Source organism: Bemisia tabaci, chromosome 4 (assembly GCF_918797505.1).
Source record: "Bemisia tabaci chromosome 4, PGI_BMITA_v3".
Classification (NCBI taxonomy): Eukaryota; Metazoa; Arthropoda; class Insecta; order Hemiptera; family Aleyrodidae; genus Bemisia; species Bemisia tabaci.
The window spans coordinates 6,260,695-6,279,315 of NC_092796.1; the positions used below are offsets into that span (position 1 = coordinate 6,260,695).

The window sequence follows — 18,621 nt, forward strand, 5'->3', positions numbered from 1 at the left end:
GTTTCACACATGAGGCATGTACCGAAACAACTTCTAAAGGCATGTTGCTCGAGTGTAAATCGCTCCCCGAACATAGCACTTTTAATCTCGGAAGTCCCATCTACTTATCTAATATTTATTTTTCCCGCGGCAAGTTTAGTAACTATTTTTTTCAATCTTCCCCCGTCGTATTTCAGGACTCACAACAAATTCAAAGCAACCCGGAAAATCTGGCAGACCCCAAAAGGCATCGAATAGCAAATCAAAGAAATTGTTCCAAGAAAATAATGCTTGGGAATGAGATGATCAAATATACCCTTCCGTTTGCTCATCTACCATCAACATGTTCATCGCTGCAGATTATTGACATCGAAACACGTATCTTCTGGTCTTGGAACGATCTACTTCTTCTTTTTCGACGAATTCTCCCCGTTAACGAATCATTACTGAAACGGCAAAAAATCTGTTTTGACCGACTGCCAACTATCATGAGCTGTTTTGTTTCAAAATTCCAGCAAATGACTTTGATCCTGAATAAAAACTGTGTTATGTTGCTATGGTGTTACAAAAAAAAAAAATTATGAAATTTTCCGTTGATATTTGTTCCGCAAATCTTAGCTTAAGTATCCATCGCTACGATTTTTTTTAACGATTAGGGTTTTTTTCCGCTTGCGAGACGAGAGAAAACCTTGTTAAATAAAATATAAGCACCTAACACGATATGACACTCTTGTTTTACTCGATGATTTTAACTGGCCAGGACTTACACCAAAATTTGAACTCTGTACTCTCATGGTATGTTGTGTACTTGCCAGAAAGTTAATAAAACTGTGAAACCCGACTTTATCTGTTTGATTATTCATTCACTATTTCTGCCGCAATGCAACCAAGTCTCTTGGTAGCCTTGCCGAAGTATACATATACAATTCTAGCTGGAGCGCACTTCAGCTATGTATTCACCACTGCAAAAAAGTCAAAGGAAATCGACAAGGCAAGCGTGCACGGAGGCTATTTCCATTTTAATCTTCCGTCACATTCTTACGGCGCAATGATACAACTATTTGAACTCTCCGGAATGCGTGAGGTATCACGCCACATTTGAAGGCGTTTTCAAATCAGCCAAGTTCCGATACCTGGATTATCGTTTTGCATGGTTCATATTCTTTTGTTTTATTCCGTACCACTTGTTTATTTTTAATCCTCCTATAATAACCACAAATTTGCTGAATACAATTCTAGCTGGAGCGCACTTCAACTATGCATTCACCACTGCAAAAATGTCAAAGGAAATCGACAAGGCCAGCGTGCATGGAAGCTATTTTTATTTAAATCATCCGTCACATTCTTACGGCGCGATGATACAACTATTTGAACTCCCCGGAAAGCGTGAGGTATCACGCCGCATTTGAAGGCGTTTTCAAATCAGCCAAGTTCCGATACCCGGATCATCGTTTTGCATAGTTCGTATTCGTTTGTTTTATTCCGTACCACTTGTTTATTTTTAATCCTCCTATAATAACCACAAATTTGCTGAATACAATTCTGGCTGGAGCGCACTTCAACTATGCATTCACCACTGCAAAAATGTCAAAGGAAATCGACAAGGCCAGCGTGCATGGAGGCTATTTTTATTTAAATCATCCGTCACATTCTTACGGCGCGATGATACAACTATTTGAACGCTCCGGAAAGCGTGAGGTATCACGCCGCATTTGAAGGCGTTTTCAAATCAGCCAAGTTCCGATACCCGGATCATCGTTTTGCATAGTTCGTATTCTTTTGTTCTATTCCGTACCACTTGTTTATTTTTAATCCTCCTATAAAAACCACCCATTTGCGAAATACATTGGAGATGTTGCATATGTGAGGAATTTGCGATTTCACTGTTGATTATGAAGTAAAAGTTCGTGAGAAACAAGATGGTGTCACTTGTTTTCTCTGAAATCAACTCCCAAGTTCAAAATAAGCTCTCAACTTGAGGCCGAAATGGAGGGGATATCCCACTCTACCCTGAGAATCCACATCTACATCAAGCCAAACTCTCCATGCACAGATAGGGAGCAAATACATTGACAGGGCTGCAACTTTATTTGGGAACTCCAAAACTGAAAACACGACAACCCTGCTAATGTATTTGCTCCCTATCTTTGCATGGAGAGTTTGTTTTGATATAGAGGTGGACTTTCAGGGTAGGGTGGGATATCCCCACAATTTTGGCCTCAACTTGAACGATTTTTTTGAGCTTGGGAGTTGATTTCAGAAAAAAAACCAGAAGCACCACCGTGTTTCTCGCGAACTTTTACATGTGAATCAACAGTCAAATCGCAAATTCCTCACATATGCAACATCTCAATTGAATATGCTACATTCATCAGTAACATCAGAAAAATCGAAACCTCGGAACCTAGACTTCTTAAAGGGGCAATATATCGTTTTTTTTGGCGTGAAAAGGTGCTGTTTTGTGGACCCTCGAAACCCCAGCTTAACGGAGATTTTCGAATTTTCCAGTGCCCGTAATAACTTCCCGGCGCGGGTGGTGCCAGTTTGACCATCCTGGACCCTCGATGATCGGAAAAATAGAGGGCTCAGCGGCCCTTGCACCCTCTAATGGTCCAGTCACACGATCAAATTGAGCCATCAAATTGAAGCTCTGATTGGTGGAAAAAGACCTGAGGTGAGTATGCGACCAATGAGAGGCCCAATTTGATGGCTCAATTTGATCGTGTAACTGGACCTTGAAAGATCTGTTATCCCGTTCGTCCCGTCGGGAGACGCGTGGTTTTTCGTTATTTCCGGGCGCTCCATTTTCGGTCAGCAGAATATTCGGCTGCCCTAGGCGTTCGTCGTCGTAGAAATTGCTGTGGGTTATGGATTTACGGCGGAAGCGTACTTCAAAATTTTATGCGAAGAAACCATTCACATAACAGGAAGTTCGGAGATCAACTTTTAAACGAAATTTGAACAAAGCGATGAGCAAAGTGCGAAGCCACGGATCTCCTTTTGTGAGGTTGCAGAAGCAAACTCCACGCCATACTCAACGTAAATTATTTAAAACTATCTTGATTTTTCTTCACCTTCGGCAGAATCTTCCATACCTATTTCAAGCTATAATGTTAGTTTTTTCCTCATTTAAAAAAAAACGAGTAAACAAAAAGCAGAAAAATGTCCACAATCCGCCGATCTCAGGATTGCAGGCTCGCGGTGCACCGCGGGTTATGGATCTAAAGCGGCATATACACTTGGGAGTAGAACACGTTTTTTGAAAGCGAAACACCAATAGGTACCTATGCAACGAAGATTTCGATCCCTCGACGTCGAGGGATTGAAATCCTAACCGCGGTAATAACGTTTTATTATTAATAAATTCATATTTTTTTGCTCACGGAAGAAATAATAATTTACTTGGGTTAAATTGCAACCTGAACGTCACAATGACAGTCTCAGCATTATGAAAATATGGCAATGTCAATCTTGACGCTCAGCTATAGCAAGCTGTACACACTTTGAACAACACAGCTAGTGTGGGAAAGAAACAATGCTCGATTGAGAAGTCTGCTAAAACCGCTGTAGTGCGCTATTTTACTCGCGTAAGGTATTGTTTTTCTTGCGACCGGACAATTCAAAGTTCCCGTAACCAATATGCTGTATAAAAACGTAAATCGTGTAGCTAGAGGTTGACTTCAGTAGTTATCGTTGCGCGAATCGTCTTCTACGTAAAATTCTGGTGAAGAAGCATGTATCAGAGTGTTTAAATTCGCACCTAGTTAAATTGGCCATTCAATCGAAAAAGCGAACATAGAGAACTTTCAAACTGATTGCGGTAGACTCACTCAACAACAGAATGTTGGAGTTTTTTTTGCCAACGTGCGTTAAAAAATTCAGCATAAAGCTGGAAGTCTCAATACAGAGGGAAAAGCTCATATCTCTCAGAGGGAAATTTGTGCTCGAATGAGCTTTTCCCTCTGTTTTGAGACTTTCAGCTTTATGCTGAATTTTTTAACGCACGTTGGTAAAAAAAAAAAAAAAAAAAAAAACTCCAACATTCAGAGAACCTATCTTTCCTATCTTTTCTCGGAATAAATATCTAATCGGGAGAAACGAGGCAACGTTGGCATGCTTAAAAGGTGTCAAAACGCAACATGCGTCATCATTCAATGCCGCGATCATCCTAACGCGAGTTCGAATAATCGCGCCAAACACAGTGCGGCCGTCGTCAAAATCATATCAGCGCCTGCAAGACCGCATGAATACTTCTCGCATTGCGCCAAACAGTACGGTCGGCGTCAAGCGCTTATTAGCGCCTACAAGACCGCATGAATACTTCTCGCATTGCGCCAAACGCCCTGCGAGATGACTCGACACTCAATCAGCGCGGTCGTGGGAAGGGAGCGCCACTCCTGTCGCTTGCGCGACGCTAAAATCGCCGCAAAGCTAGGACCACGCGTCATTACTTTTGACGGTCTCTACCCGTTTTTTTACCACGAATAAAGGGTTAATATGTACCTTAATTGCTACGATTCAGAAACTCGGACGATGTTTAAACGATTCAGCGATTCTGAAACTCGATTTGCCTAAAATTAATTTTGGTTTAACAAAAAGTAAACAGAACGAACGAGAAGATAGCGTCGAAATTGTTGATGATTATATTTTAAATCATTCCGGGAATTTCTCGGAAACTTAAAAAAAACTGTGTGTAGCTTTTTTAAAAAAAAAAATTGATTAAAAAGAAAATATGAGTAGAGATGTGCAACGTTTCAATGGAGGTAAGAACACTTTTTTCCACGTGCAGGCGTCGATGTTTCATTTGGACGTATTTCTACCAAACAGACCTATGTGGAGGTGAGAAATACAGGGTGAGCGAAAAGTCCCCGACCCCCCCTCTAACTTTTGAACGAATTAAGCTAGGGAAATGAAACTTTGGGGATGTTCCTATCTCAAAGGGGACCATCTTTTGGGGGGGTCAAAATTTTGGTCCCCCCTCAGGGGGGGCGCGGGGGGCCCCCAACTTTTTTTTTTCAAATGGCAACCCCTATCTTGTGATACCTCATTCGAAAGAGCATAAAAAACTAAGAATTTTGGCGCAAACCGCAGATCAATATCTTAATTTTTGACTGAGTTATGATAGGTCAAAGGTGAAATTTGACCTATTTTCAAAAAATCATAACTCCGGTTCAAATTATCGCAAAGAAAAAAATAAAACGGGAAAATTTACCAAATTGTGTCCGCTTTTAAGTAAAAATTGCAAAAATCACTTCGATTTAATTGTAAGGGGGGGCTCGGACCCCCAAATACGTCAATTCAAAGGTCATTCAATTTTCCCGCGAAATAAGCCAATTTCCCCTGGATTTGCCTCCACATTATCTCAGTAAGGTCAAAATCAGTTCAACATTACGTTGGCAAGTCCCCAAATTTCGGGAAAAGTTAAAAAAAATGATATTTAAACGGTCAAATTTAGTTACCTTAAATTTTGTTTTTTTTTAACTTTTCCCGAAATTTGGGGACTTGCCAACGTAATGTTGAACTGATTTTGACCTTACTGAGATAATGTGGAGGCAAATCCAGGGGAAATTGGCTTATTTCGCGGGAAAATTGAATGACCTTTGAATTGACGTATTTGGGGGTCCGAGCCCCCCCTTACAATTAAATCGAAGTGATTTTTGCAATTTTTACTTAAAAGCGGACACAATTTGGTAAATTTTCCCGTTTTATTTTTTTCTTTGCGATAATTTGAACCGGAGTTATGATTTTTTGAAAATAGGTCAAATTTCACCTTTGACCTATCATAACTCAGTCAAAAATTAAGATATTGATCTGCGGTTTGCGCCAAAATTCTTAGTTTTTTATGCTCTTTCGAATGAGGTATCACAAGATAGGGGTTGCCATTTGAAAAAAAAAAGTTGGGGGCCCCCCGCGCCCCCCCTGAGGGGGGACCAAAATTTTGACCCCCCCAAAAGATGGTCCCCTTTGAGATAGGAACATCCCCAAAGTTTCATTTCCCTAGCTTAATTCGTTCAAAAGTTAGAGGGGGGGTCGGGGACTTTTCGCTCACCCTGTATGGGGTGTGCTCGTTAGTTCTCTGGCCGTAAGAGTGAATGAGAATAATAAAGCGCCAGTGACGTCAGCGGCGACGATGGAGACTCCGAGCCGCGGATCCGTGTCTTTAACTCATGAGCCCTGTCCACAAGGCTCTCTTGCCATGCCCGCGGCTCATGAGTTCCGCATTCAGTTGGCACATAGGTCTCTTTGATAGAATGTAATATCCCGCTTTTCCAATTCTTCAGAGGGAATCACGCCCACTTTTACATTGCTTCTTATGCAGCTTCGACGAGCACACCCCACATTTCTCACCTCCACATAGGTCTGTTTGGTAGAAATACGTCCATTTCATTCACGGCAGGCGTAACGAGATAACTATTCAACCACGGGTGTAGCCATACTGCCGCTAGCCGGATGGAAGGCGCGTCACACTGTGAGGATGGCTCCACCGCGTCCCTCCCCTGGTTCGCGCGACTCAGAAGCCACCGTTAAACTAAGATTACGTGTCACCATTCTTGACTCTCTGCTCCGGGTTTTCACCATAATCAAAGGGAAAATATGTATGACGGGCAACTTTACGTTGCATTATCAAGATGTAAACCAAAACATGGTATAAAAATTGAAGTAGCGAAGGGAATTGATTTGAATAATATGATACAACATGAAGTTTAGCCAGTGATTTTTATTTATAAATGTATTTTATTTACATATTAGAAGCGCAAAGCTCCTGGGGGGGGGGGGGGGGGGGGTTGGAACGCAAAGCTCCAGAGTGCACCCCTTAGTCTAATTTAAACTTCTCTTCTATTTCTTAATTTTTACTTTGCTTCGTGGTTCTCCTTTGGGGAGATGCAAGTCCCCCACGCGGTGCACCGCTTCCCCTAGTTCCATCCAGGTCCTTTACCTGCCTCCAGCCCATGGGCGTACGGAAGAGAGAGGTGTCCAAGGGGGCCTGGTTCCCCATAGAATTGAAAATAGTATCATCTGCCCCCCCCCCCCTCCCCGAGAAATTGTGGGTGGTAGGAAAAGACCAACACCGAGGATGATTATCTCTCTTAATGTAGAGTCTTAAATGAAAACATAGGGTTTATTCACTTAGTATATTCTACAATTTTCACAAAGGAAGCCTCAAAATGCTTCCAAATAGAGTAAAAATTACACAAAAATTCCAGATGTATGAAATGCAACAGTTCGAAAGTATTTTGTGCCGAATATTGAAGCGTAATTATTCTGCAGAATTTGATGAAAAACTGCGTCATTCCGCAGAAATTGATGGTGAATATGCGTCACGGGTGCCTCAAAATGTGTTCAAAGAGATTTAAAATTTCCAAAATTTCTCTGGGGAGGCCTCCTTTGTATTGGGGGTATTGCGCACCCCCAAGCCCACGGTAGTAGGAGGGCCAGGCCCTCTTAGGAAAGTGGCCGAGGTACGGCTATCCGCCAGCCGGGAAGGTAAGTGGTTGTTGAGGTGGCACACCGGCCAGAGGTGAAGGCGGTGGGGGCGGTGGCACAGCAGCCGGTGGTAGGATACCGGCCCCGGCCATGATGCTGTAGAAGCAGTTGTTGATCAGCTCGTACCTCCTCTCCTCTCTTGGCGCGTGCGAGTTGACGAGGATGTAGCACCTGCCAGATCCCTTTGCAAACTGGAAAGATAACGTTTTAATTAGCACAAACTAGGGTAATGTAGCCCTTCATACTGAGAGTTAAGACAACCCCTCACTGAAAAAAAAAATCTCGGTGTATTTACTAAGAAAAGGGTAAAATTACCAAGAATTCGGGGTTCTATTTGATCCCAGTTTTTTCTTGGTAAAATTACCATTTATGGAATTTGTAATTTTACCGAGAAATCTCGGTAAAATTTTTGAGCTTTCTCGGTAATTTTACTGGACCTTGGTAAAAACGCCAATATTTTTTATCGACTGTGGTAGAATTACCGAGATAAAATGGCAAAGTTACCGGGAATCGATTACCAATAAAAGTGGTATTCTTACCTGAAAAAAACATTAAATATACCGGAAGCGGGTGGTTGCGATGGACGAAGGAGGTAGGTAATAGCGGCAGCTCACGAGAGACCCTTTCGTTCGTCCATCATTCACTCCCTGGTAAAAATTGGCAGTAGAATCTGTGTTCCAAAATACCATAGACCTACAGCCAGCAGTAAGATTTCCAATAGCTTCTACAGCCGGCTACACAATTTCTTACAGCCTTTTATAGCCGATGGCGATTAAGCAACAGCCAGGCGATAAAGTGTATACTAAACGTTACTAATTACGGATGCTAGGACTTAGTGAGTTTTTGGAATACCGCTCTCTTTTTGGGCCGTAGTATCTTGATTTATTTTGCGAGGAAAGCTCCGTACTTTTGATGGATGCCTGCCATTACTGATATATTAGAGCGCCTTCAGTTTCGTATGATACTGTGCAATAACTCTGGTGTGAAAAAGTTGCTTCAAACGCCGTGGCAGGCGGGCAGCCAGCGCGAAACGCGCATTGGCGCCTACAAACCTAACAGGGATACTTCACGCGTTGCGCAATGCGTGAAGTATCCCTGTTAGGTTTGTAGGCGCCAGTGCGTCGCCGCCGCTCCGCTTTGTGTTAGGCTCTAATATTTAATCTGGCGGAGTCAGCGTTATTCAACTCATGATTTTGAAATGTTTTGCACATCCTGTATGGGTTATTCTCATTTTAATTGATGAAAAAAAATCTGTGTCAAAGGAAAATATAATGTGTGTTTTATCAATATTGAGGTGGTTCCGTATCAAACTTAATGATTTCCAAAGCACACGAATTTCTACACAATTTCTTATAGCCTTTTATAATCGATGGCGAAAAAGCAACAGCCAGGCGATAAAGTGTAAAGCCCGGCGATAGGAACTATAGCCCGGCTGCATAAATTTTAACGCCTCGTATAGCCCGGCCGTATGATTTTCTCCGCATTCTACAGCCAGCTATATGATTTTCTGTAGCCTTCTTTAGCCGGCTATAAGAATTCCTGTGGTATTTTGAAAAGCAGCTCTTATCGCAAATTTTTACCAGGGCTCCATTAGTTTTCAAGAACCCCCCAAATTAACCAATAGGATCGTGCCGTACCTCTATATGTCCGCTTTGTTTATCGCCTCGTCTATCAATTTCAACAATATCCGCCCGCAGACAAAACGTAATCTTTGATAATGGACCATGCCCTCGCACACCATTTCTCTGTTTCATCGATCTGCCGGTTTTTTGTTTAGAATGCTCAGTTTTTCGTTATAACCGGAAGTTGCCGCGGGTTGCCGTTGCTTGTTCCCAAATACGGTGACCATACTGTCTTCAGACGCGGTTTTAAAAGTGTCCCAGCTACGCAAATTGGGCCTTAAGGAGAGATACCCGATTTTTTCCATGTTTTTCTTCGTGCCACTTCACCGCTAATAAGTCTACTCGCACGGCTGTATCTCTAGCGTACTACACTGCCGTGCTAAGAAAGAACGCCGTATGAACATTCGAGAGTTGCCAAATTTCCTTCGATAAAATGTTTATTTTTGAGAAAACTCGTGAATATTTTGCCTTGGAATTTTCAGACACTTTACATCAAATTACGAACAAAATTAATTAAGAAATTGGCAGAAAAAAATTCAAAAGTTTTCCTGAAAATCAGTGATTTGCCAGAGGGAATTTGGCAACGCCTGAAGGCTCATACGGCGTTTTTCCTTAGCACGGCAGTACAGGTCCGCTGTTGCAATGCCCCACGCATTTTTAAATAATCCCCGGTACCATCATTAAAGTGGCTCTCCAGCACTTTTGAGAACGATAGGACAGCCGCACGATCGCTTAATAATTTCTGGATTTTAGTATATTGCTCGGTAACTTCCGAGCATCACGTCACAGTGCACGGAGAGAAATCTATGGCTTTATAAACCAAATATTGGTTCACTTGGAACACGACTGATAGTCGTAAATAAACTAATGATTCCCGGTCTGTGAACCATACTGAGGTATCTGGTACCATACAAAGGTATATCGACGGTGAAACTACCAAACCACGTATCTCGTTTGCGGTGTTTAAAAATCCACGCTCACATTTTATTTTTTTGAAGTAGACCAAATCAATATCATTCCTTGAAATTTTCACAGAATTTTCTCCGCACGAAAAGGAAAAATCACAGAAATTTTCAAGACTGGACGTTAAGAAGTTTTTCATTTAAAAAATAAAGTATGACAGGAAGTCTGCGACGTCGCAAACCGAGATACGTGGTTTGGTAGTTTCACCGTCGATATGTGCTACTATTATATGTTTTCTTTACTACTATTAGTGGTGTTTCATATATACCACTAATTGGTTTAATAGCCATAGATTTTTCTCAGCGTGTGGCGCACAGTGGAGCGAGTCAATCAGAGAGGTCGGACATGAACTTTTTAACAAAAACTGCGAATTTTGGTGTCTAACTCGTCACATTTTAAATTTTACACTTTATCTTACTAATACTTGCACCGTTTTGAGCCATCGCGATATCATTCTCATTCGGCATATCATGTTTCGGCACTTTGAATTACTCCGAAAGTACGAAATTCCCCAAATCTCGTATTCTTCAGTTCTAAAGCGTTACGTGACCGATCGGATCTTTAACCATTGATAATATTGTTTGGCATCAGGTGTTTCAGGAGAAAGAATGAGGACATGTCAGTATTTCAAAAAATGTGTTGCTATGAATGAAAATGTTCCCTCCGACAATACTCGATCTTCTTAGAGATCGATCTATGTATGAATCACCATCACAAGGTTTCTGTCGGGCTGAAAAACTTCGATGTCGATGGATTTGCGGCGACCGGAAAAATAAGGGGAAGAAAAAACATTTTTATGGAAAGTCGATAAATTTCTTGCGGGGCGTGTCGGCACGGAAATTTCAGCCCGCGCCATTCGAGGGGGCTCGAAAATCTTTCCAGCGTATTTTTCGATCAATTTATTATTTAAGAAAATAGGTATTTTTTAAAAAAAATAGGTAGAAGTTTTTTTCGGAGTCCACAAAAAGTTAAAAGAAAGCCGAGAAAAATAGGAAAATTTGTCGATTTTGGAGTCGGGGAAAGCCCGCTAAAAAGGCAAGGGAATATCTATGAAAGTTAAAAAATTTCCAATCGGGAACTGGAAAAATTATGGTAATCCTGCACATAATTTGAACCATCTCATCCTAAGCTAGCTAAACTGAAGTGACAGATGAGGGGGTTTTCTCACTCCGTCGAATTGCATAACTAGAAAATATTAATCTTTTTTTGAAGGATCCGAATTTGAAAACGGTTCAAAAGCTGGTAGACAACAGTCATTTTGAATTATTGCCCATCTTCAGGTCTGAAAACGACATTCGCCAAAAATTTTTCACTAATACAGTTTTTAGACGTGAAAACAATGAGAGCACAGCTCGAAGTGGTCAGCGTCTAATAAGTTTTAAACCGTTTTCAAGTTCGAATCCTTAAGAAGTTAACAATATAAGTCCCAATAACCCCATCTTATCTTTCCTTTCTTGGACCGCGTCAAGCAGAATTAAACCAAGCCACGTTAACTGGATTGCATTTTGCAAAAAGGAACCACTAGCATCGCAATGATGCTAAGATTGTGCAACTTCATCTTTTGCAATAAAATTGCGGAAATCGTGAAAAACTATGAAATTTAGATGGTAATTTTTGTCTTAAATTTACAGTTTTTAGCGAGTAAAATGGAAACTATTAATGGACAATCGCGTTTTTCCTCCAAGACAAAAGAAGTTGCACAAATTAGCAACATTGCAATACTAGTGGTTCCTTTTTGCAAAATGCAATCCAACTATTGCCTTTGATTTGGCGATTTACTTTTTCACGTGAAATGGTTGTGCGTACCTATTCAAGTGCAAATTTCAGTGAATTTTTTTGCAAAGTACGAAGCGAATTCCTGAAAATTGTCAAAGGAATCTGCACGAACATTTTCGTGTAAAAAATTAAATTGCCCGATTAAATTTGGTAGGTAATAGCTGAGTAGCCCGATCGTTGAAATTTTGTGTTTGTCGGGACGACTTAGATGTCATAGGTTAAAAGGCGGAGCGTGATTGGTCGGTTAAGTTTTACCGCTGCATTATCGTGCCTTTGTCAGGTGGATTGGACGACATACTGTTGGAAACTTAAGAGGTGCCTGTAGCTCGTCGTGAGTTACACCCGACACAGGCAGGACAAAGCAGCGACAAGACATAGCCGACCAATCACGCTCCGCCTTCTAACCTGTGTCATCCATGTGTACCCGACAAACACAAAATTTTAACAATAATTGGCAGCCTGATTGTTGAAATTTTTTGTTTGTGGGGACGACATAGATGACGCGTGATTCAAATGCGGAGCGTGATTGGTCGGCTAAGTCTTATCGCTGCTTTATCGTGCCTATGTCATGTCGGGTGGAACTCACGACGAGCTACAGGCACCTCTTAAGTTTCCGACAGTATGTCGTTCATGCCACACTCAAAAAAAGGTATGACTCTGAGACCCATAAAAAATGGCTCGGAGATCCATGATTTCTAACCAAAGTGACTTACCGTCTACAGTATGACTTTCTGAGCCATACTTTATTGGGCGTGAACCTATAAGCATGGCTCCATGAACTATATTTCATGGCTCCATGATCCATAACTCGGCCGGTCAGTCACTCTTTCCATACTTGTTTTTTAAGTGCACCTGACAAAGACACGATAAAGCAGCGATGAGTCTTAGCCGACCAATCACGATCCGCCTTTTAACCTATGTCATCTATGTCGTCCCGGCAAAGAAACAATTTCAACAATCAGGCCGCAGGCTGCTGATGTGGCTTGGTTGATTTCTGCTGAAGGCGGTCCACTTAACCTAACGGAGCTGACCTGGAAGCATCGGCCTGGACCAGGGTCCGGGCAGTTGGGCAGGGTTCGTCCCGTGGCCTGGATGTAGTCCTTGACATGATTGGCGGCATGCTTGCAGCCCTTCTTACGCTTGTAGTTTTTGGGCTTTTTCAACAATGGCACGTGATTCTCCTTGTACTTTCTGCACGGGTTCTTCACGTAGATAGAGATCCCGTCGACCGTGAGGGGGGAGTTGACGATGTCGTCGTTCGGTTCGTCCTCCTCCACTTCCTCGGGTTCTTTCGCCTTTTTGTGGAGTTTTTTCCTGCGGCCCTTGTCCGGTCTCACCACACCCACGCGGGTTCCTTCCGTCTTCGCGGGACGTCCGAAGGGCTTGAAACTGCCCCAACCGCTCTTTGGGCTCTTCGACTTTTTGTCCACCACATTCGGGTCGGACTGCGGGCTGGCACTGTCTGGCGCCGTCACATTCTCCGATGACACCCACTCGTCCTTCAACAAGCAGAATCTTAAGTTAGTAATGGCCGCCCAGGTTGGCCCAGTGCTCAGCGCGTCTGACTCTAGGTCAATAGGCCCCGGGTTCGAATCCCGGTTTTGGCGACAAAATGGAACCGACCAGTGGATCTGCAGGAACAGATTCCGCTCGGCCTTAATCCTTGAAAATTTGAAAGCCTGGACCGTGGATGTGCACTAACCCTGACCCGATGCTCATTCAAGGTTGCGAAATCCTCAAATGGATTAAAGATCTCAAATAACTTTAAAAAAAAAAAAAAAAAAAAAAGGTAAGCAAAGGAGCTTTTTACATTTAATTTACTTTTAATATTTGGCGCTGATTCCAAATATGACCTTGGTTTTTTTCTTCCACTTGCCGATTGTCTAATATTCGGAAATTTACCTGAAAATTGGGCTTTGCCAAAAATAGCTCGATTTTTTTTAATTTGCGTGCACAAGAGAAAAAAACCAAGGTCATTTTTGGTATTCCACGACCAAAAATAGCATAGGACAGCATGTGCCGCAATTTTTCCCCCACTGTTTCTAATAACGAGGTGTTTTCCTATCAAATGCCATAATCCGCCCGTAAACCACTATGTAAAACTGATCTGCTTGTTTTCCGTTTGGAATAACGGGCAAATGTATTTACCCAGGTGTCTCACGAAGCCATTTCCCCTTCCTTTTTGCTGTTGAGATCGAAAATGACCTTGTTCTTTTTCCACAACTACAAAATTTCCCGGAAAGTGGGTTTGTTGGCACCTAAAGGAGGCAGTTTTTTTTTTGTTTGAAAAAGCCGTTTATGACGGATAACAAACTACTGTCATTTTTGGCGTCAGCAGGAAAATGTCAGAGGTACTCGTTCAATCAGACGCAAAACAAACGGATCAGTCGTAAGTGCGTAGTTCTAACGTTTTGCCGAACCATGCTACGTAAGCGGAAAAACTTTGTTTTCTGAAACAGAGGGGAAAATTTGTTTGACATTCGATACCTACCTATTTACGTCCCAGTATATTTTTAGCTGTCAAATCCTAAAATGATCTTAAATTTCTCTTCACAAGCACCATTGTTCAATCGAAGATTTCTGAAAAAGCGGATCTTTCCTCAGAACTGCCTGTTCCTTTCAGAAAATCTCAATTTTTTGGAAATTCGGTGTCGGTAAGAGATGAAATCACTGTCATCGTCAGACTTAGCACGAAAAATTACATGAAAATTATCCATCAGATGCCCGGTATTTTTGGCGCGTATACGTAGTGTATCACTTTTGCGATCGTTTTGACACCCCCCCCCCCCTCCCCACCATATATATCGAGTACCTTGGTTCCTTGCCGGAGAACGACTGTCGTGCTGGTTTCGAATTTTTCGAAGTCTGTAAAAAAGTTACCAAGTTATCAATAATTCCGGCTGATGAATTTTTGCCTTTTTGTCTTTCTCTGTATTTTTTGAGCTTAGATAATAAACACAGAGTCTGCGTCATTTTATTTATTTTAAAGAAACAACATTCGGAAGACTGTGCCGTCCGATTTTGAAGGAATGAATCATTATAAGCAATTCGACGTTGTAAGTCGGCAATCACATAACTCCTTTGCGGTGTCTGAAAATCTCCGCCTCTTTGTTATTATTTTAAAGGAGGACAATTTGACATCATTCTTTGAAGTTTTTGAAGAATTTTCTTCGCATAGAGAAGAAAAATCACGGCAGTCTTAAAGAATTGCCGCTGAATAGTTTCCCGTTTAAAAAATAAAGTATGACAGGAAATCTGCGACGTCGCAAACCGAGATATGTGATTGCCGACTTAAACCGTCGAATGGGCCTGTTGCAAACTTTTGCTAGAGCAAAACTAAGAGTTGTTTCTTATAGATAATGCCTCAAAAATCACGATGAGCGCATCGGCAAACTCTGAAATGCACTCATAACTTCACAATCTGCGTAAGAAATTTGCGGTTTTTTGAGCTTCCCGCTTCAAAAACGATACTACGGCACAGGTGAACATTTTGTAAGAGGAGTCGTTCCATCGTCGGCAATAATAATCATAGCCGACGCCAATCCGCCAAAACACGTTTGATGGGACGAGATAACACCTGAACTGGATTAGACCAGATACAAAGACATAAAGACGGAGCACTAAAAGCAAAAAATGAAGCTTCTAGAGCTTCTTTTCAATCACCTCTACTATTGGCTAGAGGATTGGCGGCGAAATCGGGACAAGTTTGAATTCAAATGTAGGGCGGGAACTAATAAATAAAATTGCGGAAACAAAGTATTTTAGGTTGATTTTTGCCCAAATTCAGGTACACACTCATATTTTATTAACTTTAGGTTAGTTTCGGTCCGTCGTCGACCGACTGATTTCATTTGGGAGTAACGTAGATCTAGAACTGTAACGGCCTGTTTGAACCTGCAGAACCACCATAAGCAGAAGAAAAACTAACTTTATCTGAGATTACTGCCTGTTACCGAGCAAAAGTAGGTGTAATATATTAGGACGCAGACCGAACTTTCTTAATATAATCGTTTTAAGCATTTAAAACACGTTTCGAAGAAGAAATAAGGAAAAATCAAGAGGACAAGTTCAAATCAAATTTCCGTTTGCCGCCATGGATTCCCGCGCTCATTTACACACTCACACAAACGCGCAGCGCCGAACCTAGCTTCACTTTTTCCCCGTGCTTTTAGATACGAGCACTCCGTCTTTATGTCTTTGACCAGATAACAATCGGTGTGTTAACGTTCATATTTTCCACGCCCGAATGGATTGACCTTGAACTCTCCTTGAATTACGCGCGGAACTGCGTGCAAGCGTCGGCCATGATGAATATCGCCGACGATGGAGCGACTCCTCTAACAAAATGTTCACCTACGCCGTAGTATCGTTTTTGAAGCGGGAAGCTTAAAAAAACGCAAATTTCTTACGCAGATTGTGAAGTTATGAGTGCATTTCAGACTTTGCCGATGCGCTCATCGTGATTTTTGAGGCATTATCTACAAGAAACAACTCTTATTTTTGCTCTAGCAAAAGTTTGCAACAGGCCCATTGCGACTTTCAATGGTGCTGGTTCACTCCTATCAGACAAGGAATAGGGAATGCACCTCCTCCAGGATGTTTAAAACGCTCCTGCTGAGTTGGTTTTAACACTGATCATACTCGCTGAGATGTTCCTCAGATGATATTCATGAAATCTTGGATAGCAAAAATCAAACTGATGGGATTTTCATGTTATTCAAGGTAGTATTTATTTTGTATTTTACGAGTTAAGCATGTAAATAACAAAGTTGGTAACGAATTCCTAGAATTTCGCGGACCTTGAGAGGCCGCCATTCTCTCATTTAAAAAAATATTAAGCATTTAATATGGTGGAAATTGCCATTTAGGAACAATTGCGTCCATAGGAGCCAAAATCAGTCGTTTATTTCAAGGGATTGATTAGTTTAATTCATACGAAAAGGTTAAGATGTGAGATTTCTATTGTTCTCCAAGGTCACGTGAAGAGTCATCAGACATATACCTGATTTGCCCCGTTCCAGGGCTGGATTTAGGATTCAAAATTAACAAATTAAAAGGTGATTCGATGGACGCCATATTTTGTGTCAGAACGGCATGCGATATATCGCATCAATTGGTTCCATTTTTTCAGCTACCTACTCGTCATTTTCCTCCAATTTTGAGGTCGCAATTCTGTTGTCAGGAGACCAAAGCACTCACTTATCAATTTGAACAAAGAAATTCAACGTAATAAAGGCGTGGTTTTTTCAGAGAGAAAACATCGCATTCGATACTGATATCGAAACTGCCCTCGAATGCGATATTTCCTCTCTCTACAAAAAAAAAAACACGCCTTTATTACGTTGAATTTCTTTGTTAAATTTGGTAAGTGAGTGCTTTAGTCTCCTGACAACAGAATTGCGATTTCAAAATTGAAGAAAAATGACGAGTAGCTGAAAAAACGGAACCAATTTATGCGATATATCGTATGCCGTTCTAACACAAAATATGGCGTCCATCGAATCACCTTAAGATAAAAAGTAAGACGTTTATGTTGTGGGAGGAGGGGGTGAACAACTTTGTTGTGCAGGCCCCTAGGCGCGTGCCTAGTGCGCCATATGGTAAATCTGGCCCAGTCTTGCCCCTTCAAGCGATTATAGCTCAATCGGCTCGTCTCGGAAAACCTAGGTATAGGATTCGAGGCTGTATACTACCCTAAAAATTTTGTATTCGTCCTTTAAATATTGATCAATTATTATAGAGTTTTTCACATGAAATGTTGAATTCATGTTTTTGTCTCGTTTGGAGAGTACAACCTGGTGTCATTTTTTTAAAAAAATTCAAATTTTCATGTATATTTTTATCATACTGAAGAGGACTGTGGTGTTTCCAGCCGAAACGTCTTGGTGAATGTGTTCTCTAGCCATTTGTTAGCCGCAGTGGTGCTTTATCATCCCCCTCCTTCATTCTCTATGTGATTCTGTGCTCGATTTTTAGACATACGCACACTTTATAGACCTCTTCAGAGACCTTTGAACATATTTCTTCCTTTTCAAAACGACTATTGATTTGGACATATCATAGCATATCTCGGACAAACTTAACCTTAATTTATTTCGAAATTCAAAAGTTAGAGACTTCTAAAGTGTAAATGCGATACAACTATTCTCGCAAGATGGATGTCCACATTGCATATGAAAAATGTAAGACGCGATTGCGTGAGTCGTGAACTTGCAATGCTCTTTAAAGCAACATTACAAACAAGAAAAACGGAAACAAACACAACATGGAAATAGAGGGAGGGAAAGGATGCGCGTTAACGACGGCGCAGAGATACAACTATTCGTACTTGATGGACGTCCGTGCTGCATCTGAAAAATTGAAGGCGCGATGACGCGAAGCGTGAGTTCTCAACGCTCTGCTATATGCTGCCAATGAGGTGTCGCTCAGATTCGGGAGAAAAGTTAAAAGAGAGGCCCGAATACGTCTTTCTTTTCGTCGGCTGTGTTTATACTCCTTCTTTCTTATTTTTTCAGGTTCTTGCCTGATTCTTTTTTTGGATGGATTTTTGGACCCACGTCTTAAGCTCGTGTAAACCGCAGCACTGACACGGTTCTTATGGAAATAATGGTGCTTGAATGCGTCTAGTGGCTTTAATTTTTTTCGTTTTCTTTAATTTCAGAAGTCTGGCGGTCACTCAACGCTTTTACTCAACGATTAGATAAGATTTAGATTTCTTGAAACGTTCAATTTTACAATTTTTACTCTGTACGATTAATAAACTTTGAACCTGAAAATAGCGTAAACTTGTGCTGCT

General features: G+C 41.4%; 1 protein-coding gene across 1 annotated transcript in view; it reads left to right on the top strand.

Moving 5' to 3' along the window:
• The window catches only part of LOC109037606 (poly(A)-specific ribonuclease PARN), a 31,439-nt gene extending 30,619 nt beyond the window's left edge, over positions 1–820 (top strand). The window contains exon 15 of the mRNA XM_019052366.2: positions 177–820. The gene's annotated coding sequence lies outside the window, so the exon portion shown is untranslated. The remainder of the gene's footprint in view (positions 1–176) is intronic.
• The last annotated feature ends 17,801 nt before the right edge of the window (positions 821–18,621 follow it).